General features: G+C 39.1%; 1 long non-coding RNA gene across 1 annotated transcript in view; it reads left to right on the plus strand.

Annotated features, from left to right (window-relative positions):
- The first annotated feature begins 4,400 nt into the window (after positions 1-4,400).
- Positions 4,401-14,822, plus strand: part of LOC122477284 — a 32,061-nt gene continuing 21,639 nt past the window's right edge. Inside the window, exon 1 of the long non-coding RNA XR_006295671.1 lies at positions 4,401-5,528. This is a non-coding gene — a long non-coding RNA (uncharacterized LOC122477284). The remainder of the gene's footprint in view (positions 5,529-14,822) is intronic.

A 14,822-nucleotide genomic window follows, 5' to 3' on the forward strand; every position in this document is an offset into this window, starting at 1 on the left:
ACTTTTAACTCCTGAGTTCTCATCAGATTTCATTAAAACAAACTTTAGGAGAGCAGCAAACTCGCCTAGATACGTCCACAGTGATATCCTCAGGACCTCCAACCATGCCCGTCACATAGTGGGATTTCAGTGCACATTCCCTCAATGACAATTTCACCCACCTGAAATATTGCTCTGTGGTTTTATTTAAACTACTTGTCAGCATGGAATGACTTCTGCACTCCCTTCTGAAAGTGGGTGAATTTCCATGGTGAGCAGTTCCTCTATATACAGTTTGCAAATCATTTTGGGAACCTTCCAAATGAAAGGCACTGTATAAATATACCCTCCCACCGGCAGCCAGCCGGCTTTCCACCGGGGATGCATTTGCATCACTTATGTACATAGTGTTTCATTTGGGGCATTGCTTTTATTTTTATGACCATAAAAGAAATATTCACAGTATGAACAATAATGTAAAGTGCATTCAAGAAAATATATATTTGTATATTTTTATGATTGGAAACTTAGAAATCTGAGAGAAAAGCAGGCATGGCATTTTTCTTTCCCATTGCTGTTTGCTTTTTCATAGCATTCTTTATTATTTCTGAACTTTATGGTAGAATTTCGCTGAAATGCTCAAGTCTTTGTACATATGTGGTGGTGGGTTCAAATGAATGTTGCTGGAAAAAGGCCTGAAAACGAAGGGTGCTTGGTTTTGCATTTATTCGTGTCTGTAATAATAGTTTGCTTAAGCATTGTCTTTTTGTGGATGGAGTCCTCTGTAAGGAGAGAAAGAGAAAAGTAAGCAACCTTATGTACAAAATACTTTCCAAGTAACTTAGCATGAGAATGGGGACTTTCACAGAGAAAAAATCTTTCAAGGGAAATATTTTAGCCTTTTAACAAAAGGGGAGCTGATTTCATAGCACATTACTGGGGAGCTAGACTTTGAATTTATCTCATACAGAAAATGTTTAATGAACTTTGAAATAAATTGCCAACGGAGTTAAATCCAAATCTCTATAAATTATGTATTTACCCACACAGAATCATCTGCATACAAAAGATGAATGGAATTATAACTCCTTAATTTATACATTTGCATAATTAATTAAATCTAAACAATGAAATATCCCATGTTAGACCTATTTTCCAGGTAGTCTAGCCTTAATTTCATTAAATTTAATTTCATTAAAAAGAGGAGCTACCTTGAGTATCCAGAGTATTTTTTTATATAACAAAACACCTCAAAAGGTAGATTAAATAAAACTCTTGCTCACGTCACTGAGGGATGACGTGAAATGTGGAAAATTAATTATAGGCTACCAATGGTTAAAGGCAGACTCAGTAAGAATTTGAGTTCATTTCCTGTTTTCACAATTCTCTTTCGTAAATGCAAAACCTGGTAGTTTCTCACTTTTTACTAATAAAACAATGAAAGTGATTTTTGAAACCTCAGCTATAGGATAGTAATGTTAGGAAATAGCTCGCTCGGGTTATTTGTGGCTTATAAAGTAGATGTTATTGCATTCTCCATCTCCTCAGTCAGAATATTATTGTAGGTAAACTCAAATTTCATATTCCCAGTAATACCAACTTTGTTTCATTAAAATGAATCTCTTATTTAAAATATCTTGACATTCTTCTTTTTTATTAGTAGAAAATAAAACAGCAGTTCCTTCAGTTGAGAAAAGCTAGAAGCATGGAATTGATCTGCAGCCAGTTTTTACTACAAACCCCATAATGCTTTGGATTATAGCCTACAATCCCCACACTGCAGCACCAAACTTACTGTTAACTATCCAGATTCTGGAAAAGAAAAAGAACAGGATATTTGAGAAGAACTTTGTAACGTGCAAGGATTCTGCTTGAATAGACGATTACTAATTTTTTTCAGTATCTTCAGACATGTTGGCCTTTTTCTTTACTAAAAAAGTCATTGTTATGAATATGGGCACTATTTTTTCACCCTGAATCTCAGGTCATTTATTCTCAAACAATGTGCCCAGGTATATAGTTCCCTTGTCAAAGCCTCTTTTACACCCATCAGTGAGTTGTGTAGTTTTCTAGTCCCCCCCCCCCCCCCCCCGCCCAACCCCGCTTTGGAGGGAGGTCAACTTTTTCAGATTTGAAAATAAAATCACAATGCATTGTTTAATGCTCTAAACATCTGCAAATGAGAATTTGGTGAAGTAATTAAAATTCTTAATTAGATGCACCTTGCAGCTGCTGTTAGTCTTAATTGGCAATAATGCAGCTACGTTTTGTTCTGACACCTATCTTCAGAAGAGTTAGAGAGAGAAGTGAAGGGAGGCAACAGGAAAATGTTCCCACACAGTTCAAGAGAGTTCGCACAAAGAGGATCCCATGGCAACAAACAGCGAGGCCCACAGTCGGCTCTGTGAGATCCAGGAATAGACAATGCTTCACCTCGGATTCAAACAAATACTTCCCTTCCTGCGTCTGAAGAGAAAGTGTTTGAAATCATCTGTTGCAATAACATTTAAATGGTCAAATGTTCATCTGTGTAGAGTGACAAACTGGCAGAAGCCTTGCAATTAAGAGACTTGAGTTTTGTACCCCATGGATCTGGAGTGGACCTTGGAAATGTGTCATTTTACACACATGGAAACTGAGGCCAAGAGAAATCAAAGTGATTCTCTCCGGTAATTATGGCTAGTTAGGAGTAGAAATTAGACTCAAATCTAGGATTTGAGCCTACAGTCCAGGACTTTTACTTCTAAACTTTGCTAGAAGCAATTAAATTTGTTAATTGTGCCCCTCCCAGTCCGCTTGAGGTCTAGTTCTTTATTTAAATGGGTCAGCTAAAGGACTGTGGTAGGTGTTGAAAATATAGATCACTGGTTATGAGAAGAGAAGAATGTATTTCCCCCTCACTGCTGGTCCTCACTTAGCTCTGGACTGGAGCAGGCGGGGAAGGGGAAGGAAGAAGAGAGAAGTGGCACGCAGGGGGGTAACCTGGGTGAGTTACCAGCAGGAAAACCACGTAAGACTTGCACACACACTGGAACCAGATCTGTGCTCACCTTGGATTGAGAAGTTCAATATAATGCTCCTTCCTTACAAATACAGACAGACGGCCCTTTGCAGTCTGTCAGTGCCCATCAACCTCACCTGTGACCCGAGTTTGGCTCGCATTCGTTTTGCTCTCATGTCACCGAATATGCGGTGACATATTTGTCATGCAGTTTCCTTCATCCTCATTTGTGTTTTTCTCTCCAAATTAAATGAAGACACAGTTCCCCAGGGCCCAGGCTGCTTTACCTATTTATTCTTCTGTGTTTGCTTTATCCTCTTAAAGTTTACATTACAAAAGCGTGTGGGAAGCGCTGTGGAGTGGGTTAAGGTTCTCTAGAATGGAGGCTACAGGTGGTGTATGGGAAAGGTCGATGAGTGGGGAGAGGGAGGGGTGGCGACCGTAAAAGTGTTCGTCAGTCCTTTCGCGGCCCTGCCCGCCCCACTCTCAGAAACGAACACTGCGGTTGCCATGTAAGCATTGAAACTGCCCTAGAGGCTTTCTTTTACAAGCAAGTGTGGTCCGGAGACCTGCAGCATTATGATGGCTTATGGGCCACTTCCTCAGACATGCAGACTCTCGGGCCTTACTCTAGACTTCACTGAATAAGAATCTGCGTTTTAACAAGACACCCAGGTGATCATGCCTATGTTCAAGTTTGACTAGTACAGAATCCCAGGTGGGTATTATACTATCCCAAGGTATTGCAAAGGGCAAGGATCTTAAACTGAGCAAATTCCCCAATTTAATTGGCCGGTACCTACTTGGTCCCTCTTTTCCCATTAGGACTCCATCTCACAATCCTGCAGCGAACTCCGTTACGCGGTAGAGGGGAGGAGGAGACTCTTCAATCTCCTCCTTTCTGTGCCCCGCCCCCACCCCCACACTCCCAGAGAGCCGTCCACCAGCACTCTTCTCCTCAGCCCCTGTCACCTGGGGAAGATAGTGCTCCCCGCCCCTCTCCCCCCCCCCCCCCCCCCAAAACTGAAGGAGCAGCGGCCAGGAGGGTTACTGCCAGGAGGACTCACAGTTTACATATCAATACAGGCTAAAGCACTTTGCAAAACTGCGCTTTAGAAACAATTATCACCTTGCCACCTGAGGTTTGGAGCAGCCCCCTCCCTTTCCGCACTCCGCTTCCTTTTGAAATGTGGCTTAAAGTGGTACCGAGAATTGCTCTGTGGGGGTGGAGGGGGGCAGGAGGAGAGAGAGATCGCGCGCAATAACAAATCTGCTTTAAAGAGAGGAGATGAAAAGGAGGTTACTGTGAGCGTGTCAGTTTAGGCATCGCTCTATGTACCTTTCTGCTCATAGAGAAATGGAATCGTAATTCTAAGGTGGCTAACGCAAGAATGGGTCAGCGTCCACGTTCGCCGTCCGCTTTTGCCTGGAAAGACAGATTCCCGTTATTTGAGGCCTCTCAGGGTCTTTTCCAAAAGATTCCCAGGCTACCCTCCTTCCTCCTCAGTCTTCTGAAAACTAAAACTCGCAAAGCGGTGGCGTTCTGTGGATTGGCTAGTACTAAAATATCCATTGGGTGGCAGTAACACTATCCTCTTTATGACTTGCAGCAAACCGGAGAATGCATTCAATCAAATGAACCGATCTTGTAGAAACACTGGAATCATTTATGCATTGCAGTTTCTCTTTCTTGTTTTCGCTCCTTCTTTCCTGGGATATTTTGAGTGGATTGTGGCTATTAATCAAGATTTCGTGCTATTCGTGGTTTGCTTGTCGTTTTCGGTCAGGATTAGCATCATTCAAGGCAAACGCAAAGCTGCTTTTTTTCCCCCACTCTTTTCTGAAAAATCATTTTTGGGGGCTGCTGAAGAGAGCTAGGACCCAGGAGACACCTTCCCAAACAGCAGGGGTTGTGTGCTTTCACACAGCAGTACTGTACAAGGAAAACCCCGTCGGATCTGTTATTGCGGGATACTTGTGAAATATACATAGGATTCTTTCTTATGGCTGCATCCCGGATCTGGAAATTTTACTTGGAGACCAAGAGGATCTGAAGGGCTACATGCATACAGAAGATTTGCAAGCAAGACTCCGATTCTTGTCATAGAGCTCTCAGACTTCCTCACTTACCGGCCTTTTTTCCCGTTCTCCTTCTTTTTTTTTTTTTTTTTTTTTAATTAAATTTCTTCCCTCTTTTCCTGGTCTCTCCTTTCTCAGTGTCTCCTTTTCTATCTGCCTCTTCTTTTTTCTCCTAGTCGTCTTCCCCCCCCCCCTGCTCTGCACCTGGATTGTATCTTCACCAAACAATCGGGCACTTTGAGAACTAACTGGAGGCAGTCTTGTAGGGAAGAGCTGTATGGAATTATCTGCTTTTATGGTGAACTTGGCATTTGTGAATGGGTATCTTGTTCACAATATTAATTGCTAGCAAAAGCAAGAAAAAGAACACAGGAGTAAAACGTGGATTTTTCTGAATACGCATTGTGATGACCAGCAATTACCTTACCGACTGATATCCAGAGGAGAATAATTTGGAAGACTGTTGTGGGTAAGGTCATTTTATATATGCAAACCCATCAGTGGCGTGAGCAAACTTGGGCGTTTGTAATGGAAATGGGTGACTTGGATGATTGCTGCATCGCATTGATGGCTGTGATGTGGCCGTTATTGGCACTGAATGGAATAACTGCAGTTGGGTGTGTTGGTGTGTGTGTGTGCGTGTGTGTGTATGTAGGTCTGTATTCTGAGTGTAATTGAAAATAAATCAAAGCATCACTCCCCCCTCCAATTATTTTGATATGGAAGAGTGTCTTGAATTAATTCTGGGTAGACACTCTATTGTTTGGATGCAATATTTGTGGCTCCTGTGTTCTGGAAGGGGTAGCAGCAGTGAGAGGAACACTTACTGAAAAGCCCTATTTAAAATGAAACGAGCTACTCTTTATTCATTAAAAGAAATATGTTTTCAACTCAGTGCAGCATTCTGCTGCATTTCACAGCCGCAATGGGACCAGGGACATCCCACTTGTCAAGTTCTTAAACTTTAAGGTGATAATCGTTGTTAATTATTCTCTAGGTTGTGATTATTGGAGATTATTAAGTACCCTGGGCTACTTTTTTATCCACCGGATTATCGTTCGGAAAGAAAAGAAAAGAAAAGAAAACAAAAAGCTGGAAATGATGAGCAAAATAGAGAATAGTGCAATATTATTTTAAATGTCACCAAATGCTTTCTTTCTCAAGTTCAATACACCAATAATATAATTATTTTCCTAATACCCTAAATAGCTGAAGCTGCGACCCACGTGCAGGGGAGTTGAAGGTCTGGAAGCAGAGACCATCCTTTTATTGCAATGCAGCCGGCTTTGGAAATACAGGCAATTGCATACTTCCCTTAACCTTAAGTTGAGGATGTGTCCTATCTGCTACGTCTATTTTACCCTTTCAGTAAAAAGTTAGAGACTAGAGCACGAAGGATGTTTAAGCCTATTCTCCCTGGGAAATGGGATAAAAAAAAATCAATATTGATGACGTGGTTCAGTGCACTGTACTGCAATGCTAAAGTCCCATATTCAGAACCTATGATGAGAGAATGAAGCATTTACATGTGTTATAAATCTCACCTGGTAGATTGATCTTAAGGGGAGGGGAGAAGCTATGTGGATATGTAGGAAGATGGATGGAAGTCGTGCATAATCGGTGATTATGTAACTTCATTACATCAGCGAGCTTCAGTCAACGATAGTGAGATGAAATGATTGTATAGAGGCAGGCTCCATCACCCTGTTAACTTTTGAAGGCTTGTAACAGCTAACAGAGGAGGAGGAGGGCAGACAGAGATTAGCTCCAAGGGTCCTGTAAACCCTGATCTCTGTGGCATATTTAGCATGAGTTTTCTCATAGTGAGTTTCTGAGGGACAGCAGATCTATGTAAGCTTTAGGGCTGGACCAGAGCAATTTTAGCCACACCCGTGGAGAGTCCAAATGAGTCCGCAATGTTTCACAAGTGCCCCATTGAGTAATTGGGGCTGATGATCCCAGCCAAGGTCATAGTTCTGCACCCTATGATTGACATACATGACTCCAACTGAGTAGAAAGTTAAATCGGTTGAAATGAAGACTCTGAACAGAGTGACTATTTGGGGTCATCTCACATTTTTCCTGTTAGAGCTTAATGCAGATTTCAGCCTGGTGTTTCCCTCATGAAAGCGATTGCTTCCACAGTGTGTCAGAAAAGAGGGTTTTTGTACCTTTATCTTTGCCTTGACAACCTCTTTCTGGGCCATTTTAACCCTCCGGGAAAAGAGAAGTAAAAACCTTCCAAGGTAATGGTATCTAGTTAAATTAAAAAAATGACTGGTAATGAATTCATTATTAATACAAATCTCAGAAATAAAGAGCAACCCATTTTCAAGTTTTACTTATTGAATGGCTTAAAGGACATGTTGCAGCTGCCTGTGACTTTTACCATGAGATGAGATAAAGGTACTGTGCTCACCATACAGCGGAGGGAATACTGCAGAATAAAATGTCATTTACCCTGATGTTTTATTTGGAGCTGTGAATTTTTTTTTTTAAGAAAGAAGATACACATCAGCTCCTTTTGGCCTTCTAATGTTTGAGGATTTCTTTTTCCCTCAATAGATTAAAAATTCCCTCAAAATTCAACTCTGCTGAAATCCTAACCCTGTTGAATTAAATCACCTTTCCATCTAGTTGTGCTATTTTCTATTTCCCTTTATGTTTATTTTACAAAGGAGGCTAAATGACTTTTCTGTTGTGGAGATAAGATGATTCTTCCTGTTTTTCCTACGGAGTCAGGTGCAGGATCTAGACATCCACTAAGTAACTTTGAAAAGATCTCCTTCCCCCAAATCAGAATGGTGGAATGGTGGAATGAAATTTTGAGCTGCGATTTTTTTGAGACGACTTTCTTATTTCTGCAGGACATGCCCAAACATTGATGTATTGTGCCAGTGGATTTGGAGGTTTGGTGTTCATATTGTGTAGAAAATTGAATGTGAAGTTAACTCCTGATTCCTTCCTTCAGGGGTCAGGGTAACACTACAGCTGCTTCCAGGCTGTTAGTCTCCAACTATGTACAGAAATATCGTTTGCAATATTTCCTGTAGTCCTTATTTTAATATTTTATAAATGACTTCCTCAGTTGTTTTCTGACATAAGCCACACATATGTTACCAAACGGCATATTCTGGAGGTTTTATAAGCTTGGTGGGGGATGGAAATAATACTAGAAAGAAATAGAAGTCTCTGAAAAAAGACACTTACCATGAAACAGACGTACGCATGTAAATGCTGTCCTTTTACTTGAAGACTGCGTATATTCACATTAGGAAAGATAGTTTCAATCATTTTAATGGCACTTTGTAACCTGTTAATTTGTTTTGAAAGAGGATTATGTAACCAAGGCAGGTTATAGCGTTTTTCTTCAGTATCCTACAAATCAATAATAAAAAGCTTTGCTTAATAGGAAAACACTTAAACATGAAGGCAGTGAATAATTTAAAATACAGTATCTGTTTCACTATTTCATTGCCCTTTTCTCAGCTCCAGTTATGTAGTTAGATTAGCAAATATTGAGGAAAATAGGAGAAGAGATGCCATTTATAAATATGGAAAGTACTGATTTTGTTTCCTGACTAGTTGCTTCAGCAAAGTCAGGAGATATAGCTGATAAGCAATCACAATATTCTCAAAACTGGAAAACAATTCAAAAGAGATGTTTATTATGTTTGCAATGTATGTGAGCAAATCATGTTATTGTTAACATGACTTATGCATGAAACATTTTTAAGAACAACTGAACTTGTTGGGTTACTTTAAAATTTATATATATTTCAGATTCTTTTAGCCTGTTATAAACTGACACGTTTGGGGTATACTTTGCCTTACAACAGATATGATCTTTGCTGTTTGACAAATCTTATGTTTTTATAAAGCAGACTCCTCTAAAATGTGTGGCACCCAAAGCACCCAAGTGTTGATTAACAAGACGTAAAAGTAGCAAGTTTTTTGGTAATGCTCAACCTATAAAGCGTAATTATAATAGCACCGTTTGGGCAGCTATAAATAAGGCCGTGTCGGCATTTTTATTGTTAAATTCCAATCCTATTTCCATTACTTGTATAAGGAATATTAAAGAGGAAGGAGCCCAGCTTTCTGATATAGACAGGTGTTGTGGAATTTGGGGCTGACTCAGAGGGTCGGAGATGCACGTCATGCGCTAGCCTTGTGACTTCTGACCCTGCATTTCACCTCTTAGTGTTCAAGATAATCCTTTAAAATCAAGAATCATTTAAAATAGGATACTTAACACATTGCACTAAAGAAACAAGATGTGTGTCTCAGGGCTCACCATGATGGTATGCCTTAGAAACATAGGGAATTGTTATTATTAAGGGTTCTCCAAAGTTGTACGAATTTAACAGTGTCTTTTTTTCTCAAGCTCTTAGTGTAAATTTTTATAGGCTTTTCCTCGTCCTAATTACAGTTAGCTGTCAGGTAGTATTGTTCAGTCAGTAAGTAACAGACAAATTAAAGGCTTTGGTTCCTAACTTTCCCTCAGTACTCAGTTTTTTCGGCAGTGCTCATATGGGAACAAAACAAAACAAAAAAACCAGTTGCTTGTGAATAAGATTCAAAGCGTGGTAACTGAGAGTTTTGTGTGTGAGAGTGTTTTAAGCTGATTACTTGGTGTTTTGTTTTGTTTTGTTTTGTTTTGAATGCTCCCAAGTATTTAGACTTTCCTGTTTTTGGTACCAAGACTACACAAACAAACGTTGGGAAACAAACCGGATGCTACCACTTAAATCGGGTCATTTGACCAAAAGGGTACTCTCTTCTGTCACTTTCTTAAGGAAAGCATAATGCATTTGAATACTAAGTGTAATAGAGGCCATAAGAATAATATAAAGATAATAGTTCTGTTTGGGAATTTGCTCATTGCAATAATTACTAACGTTCTTTAGGGGGAGGCAGTCCCTCACGTGTCACCACTAACACTACATTTCTTTAGTGTGCTTGTATCTTGACGTTAATATATTTACATATATAAGAAAGACATAGTTAGTGATATGACCTTCCATGTACGTTTTTAAGTGACTGGATAACCAGGTGAAAAAGCAAGTGTTTGTATTTTGGTTCAGGTAAAATTGGAAAATGGAAAATTAACCCTGTAGATAAAAGTAAATGTACACAGACTTAAAGAACTTTCCTGCTATAGAGCAACCTTCTCTTTGTAACTTCCCAATGTCTTGCTTTTCATGTTAAGTATCCCTGATATTTCTTTGTTTCAGATGAATTTGATCATGCATGTTTATCTGACTTCATTGATGCCTATAAATAGCCAGCATTTTCTTGGTTTCCTATATTTTTAAAATGAAGATTCCTTTTTGTCTAATGGAAATGCTTTAGATTTGCTCTGGCAGATTTACAAAGGAATATTATAGGAATGTAGACAGGCTTGTTTATTTGACAAATTCTGCTAATCACCTTACAAATATGCTTTTAATTTTCACCCAGAGAATGCCACCCTGGAGTATCTTACACTGCAGACAGCATTCCATTACAGGCCAACCACATGGCTCAGTGGACATACCCTCACTGCTCACCCTGACCATTGGCTTACAATGAAAAATCCTTAACTGACACGCTGTTTTGGTTCCTCTGTGCAGAAAAAAATGTGCAGGTATCAAAACTCTAAGAGTCCTAAGGCTTTTTCAGCTTTAGCGAAGGGATAACTGGCCGACCTGGTATTGCTTGCCTATCACAGGATCTGAAATTGCCAGGCAGTGAGCTGTGGATAAAGCAGAGGGAGAAAGCAAAGCACTTTAATATTTTTCTTCTGAAAGTCTGCTCTTTCCTGTTTTCATATTAAAACATTGAGAGTAATTTTTTTTCATGGCAAGCTATTCAAAGACTGTGTTATAGTTACTATGTTTATACATATAAAATACAATAAATGGCACTAAATGAGCTATTCTGTCCATGCAAGAGCTACATATCTAAGAATATATATTTTAGAGTGAAATTAGATAGTATTTTGTAATATTTCCTAAGTCAGGAAATAGTGTGTGGAGTTTGGACTAAGCAAAAAAATGAAATGGACTGTGAATTGTGATCATATAATTATAGAGTATCACTCTTTCAGTATGTTTGTTAATTATGTAGCTTACATTTTATGTGAATTATAATTATAAATAAATCACTGTATGAATAATCATAAAATTATTCATAGTGGTTTACTTTGTCATGGCCTGATCAAAATGAATTAATTGGTAGGTTCTTGCCCTATGAACATTTACATGTAATACAACCGTGAATTAGTATAGTGATCTTCATCATTTTCTGGTGTAAAGCTCCCCTTTCTAATTAAAAAAAAAAATTAGAGGGCCACTTGATCATAGTTGTACTTTTAGTATCAGTTGATTGAACAAATACATAACAATAATGATAAATCATTATAAATATGATCATGCTTTTAAAAATTAATTTGACTATGGGTAGTCACAACCAAGTCTACTCATATCTTTGAAATGCATTCTTTATCTACAAAAAAAGTTTGGTGTATATTCTACATTCTAGACCCCTTGGAGTAACTCCTGCAGGCCTGGTAAATAAAAGGTATATGTGTCTACACCCACAATACTCGCACATGCATCATATTATCTTACACACAAAATAAAAGGCAGGTACACAGCCTGCTGAGATGCATATCAAAGGAATTACATTTTTGGATGCATAGAGTTGGAGTATCTAATTTCCTAAGAATATACATTTAAAGTTCCAACACAGGTAAATTCACTTTCAAATTTTAGAATTGAACTATTATAACATTAAGTGTCTGATATTATGCAATAGTTGCACTGTAAAATATAAAATAAGCATTGTTTTTATTGCAGTCAAATGGAAACCAATTATTATAAATGTAGCCAGAGCCGATTATGATAGCCTCATATAAATCTAGTGAAATTCTATGAAGTGTAAAAGTATAGGAATGCCCCACTTTGTCATTTTAGCCAGTGAGGAAATTTTGAACCAGAAGAATGAAATTATATTTCTAAGATTTCACAATTCGTTAGCTCTCCCAGGAAGCATGATTCCACTTTCCTGATACTATACAAGCCCTCAGTTGAGTATTTATGTCCTGGCATGAGATATTTTTTTAGTAGTGTGAAGCATAAGGAAAGTAATTGTTCTTGTTGAAGCAGATTTGAATGTATCTAATCCTTTGGCCTCTATGTCACTTAATTAACTTGTGATCACTCACTTGGCGCCCCCACTTGAAATCTGTGGATTTTATTTATCCTTTATGTACACTGTACATTTTTGACCTCATGTGCTTTCTGGAGATACAATACAGGGAAAGTTGGGAAAATAGGTCACTGGTGGGACCTCCTTGCCTTTCCACACTATCCTCTTTTCCATCAGCTTATATGTCCCTACCTCCAAAAATCGCTCTTCTTGGGAGCCCCTCCTTCTTCTGGACTTTCACACACATCCCAGCAGTGTTGAGTGCTACCTTCTTGCTTCCAAAGTCATCCACCTAGAGGTCTTATCAAAATATCTTTTAGCCGCATTTTATCCCTCTTTGAAGAGATGGAATTCCATATTTCATTTCTTCATCAACAAAGTCACTCTGCTTACATAGCCAATAACAGTGAACCAATTTGGGTGTAATGGTGGCAATATACCACCACACAGCTACTAAGTGAAGGAAATACAACCATATGTATGTATGATTTTTGTTAAGGTGATTAACATATGAACCACTGTTAATATGCTAAAAGGCAAATGTTGGGAATAATAGGCTTCACCCCTTTGTGTTATGATAGTGACATTTGGGAAAAAATATACCTTTTTTTTTTCTGACCCAGAAAAAAAAAAAAGCCTTCAGTAGACCGCACTATATATGAAAAGGTGAGAGGAGGCTGTGGAGGACATACTTTTATTTTGGTTGGATCTTGCAGTGCCCTCTTGTCTTGCTGAGGAGGCAGCTGCTTAACATACCTGTTTGAAGAAATGACACCAGCTTTGGGTACCACAATGTTCCCAGCCTCTTGCCAACTTTATTTCGGAAGGAACACGGTCAGAGGAGCTAAAAATGGCAGTAAAAGTGGAAAACCGAGAGACTTAAAATGGTATCAGGTATTTTGTGTAAACAAAGCTTCATGTGGCCAAGGGAGAAAATTTGAAGGTAACAAATGAATCTGGTGGTTCTCAGTGCTTGCTTTTTGAATACCCCTGTTAAAGCCCCTAATTGTTCTCACCATGACTGAACTCCTGAATGGTACTCAAGAGGTTCCCAGCACCACAGTGTGTAGAGCAAATGCATTCGAGGGGTCTCTAGGGGGTTTGGACTCTGCTGCTTTCCCTTGTCGGGGTTCTCCTCCAGGCCCCTAATAACACAGTCACACAGCAAGCCGTCACGTCAGTGGGGGTGCTCACTGCAATGAGTGAACAGTTTAGCTTCGCTCCAGGGGGCCACTGCCTGTCTGTTTAGTATTTCCAAGTCCCAGCATTGTGCATGGCTTGTAGTAGGTCACCAGTACATCATTGTGGCATGAACAAATGGTTAAACATTTAGTGACAACAGATCAGTTTTAGGTCAGAGTTCTCCCAACGCTGTGATGCAGGGTAAAGTGAGACAAAAAATGCTGATTGAAGAAAGAAAAAAAAAAGGAAAATTGAGCAATAAAGGATATAGGATTAGTATTAGTAGTTTGTAATCTACAAATGGACAGAGGGAGAAGAAATGGGCAACACTTCTTTCCTCCCTTCCTCCCTTCCTTCCTTCCTTCCTCTTCCTTCTCCTTCCTTCTTTCCCCTTCCTTCTACTCCCAGCATAAATATTTGAGTGCCTTCAGCTATAAGAAGATGTTCAAGGGATACAGACAGGAGCAATGGCATATATTTGGCCCAAAGATGGTTAGTCAGGGGTCAGGGTAATAAATGAAATCATATATAGTTGTAATTCAAGATAGTCTACTTCTGAGAGAGCTATCAAGTATGGTACAGGCTTGGGAAAGGATCAGAACACATGCACTTGGAGAGATTAGGAGAAGTTTGTTAAAGGAAATGAGGTTTAGCTAGACTTTGAAGGAGCTCACATTGGTAGCACAAAGAAAAACATTCCAGACAGAGGAGAATCAAGAAGAGAGATATAGTAATATCATGGGGTACACGATGCACAATGTAAGAAGATAAGGCTGGAGGCCCAAGTCTCCAGGTCTGGCAGCCAGAAACAAATGGAATGGGGTTTCATGAGAATAAGGAAAACAGAACCTTTTTATGACCTACTCAGCTTTATGCTTTAGGGAAACAGGAATAAATTAAGAGTCTGTATCTCCAGGGTATCTTTGATTCCAAGTTGTGTGAATTTCCCATGGACTTCCAAGTTCCATCTCTTATAACTTTCTACCCATTGAACTTCTCTGTTCTCCAACAGCCATCATAGGCTCTGTTTTCTTTTCTCTTTGCTCCTTTCTTAGACTAAACCACTGTTACCAGTGCTAGATAAATACAGAGCCAAAATTTAAAATTAACTTTTCTTTTAAGCAGAAGGCAACATTCTATAATGGAATGTATCCATTCAAACTCTCTTTGCTTAGTTAAAAAGTTGCCACCCACCCTAGCAAAAATGCTGTGGTTTATATGCAACTCTTCAGTGAGAATGTTTGGCAATTCATTTGGGAAGAAGGGGAAGTTGGAGAAGGCAGCTGGGGAGAAAAAGAAAAAGGAAAGTGCTTTATATAATGTAATGGCAAAGTAAAAATATAAATTCCAAAATGGTTTTATATTAAGATCATGTGGAAAAAGAGTA

This window comes from Prionailurus bengalensis, chromosome X (genome assembly GCF_016509475.1).
Source record: "Prionailurus bengalensis isolate Pbe53 chromosome X, Fcat_Pben_1.1_paternal_pri, whole genome shotgun sequence".
Classification (NCBI taxonomy): Eukaryota; Metazoa; Chordata; class Mammalia; order Carnivora; family Felidae; genus Prionailurus; species Prionailurus bengalensis.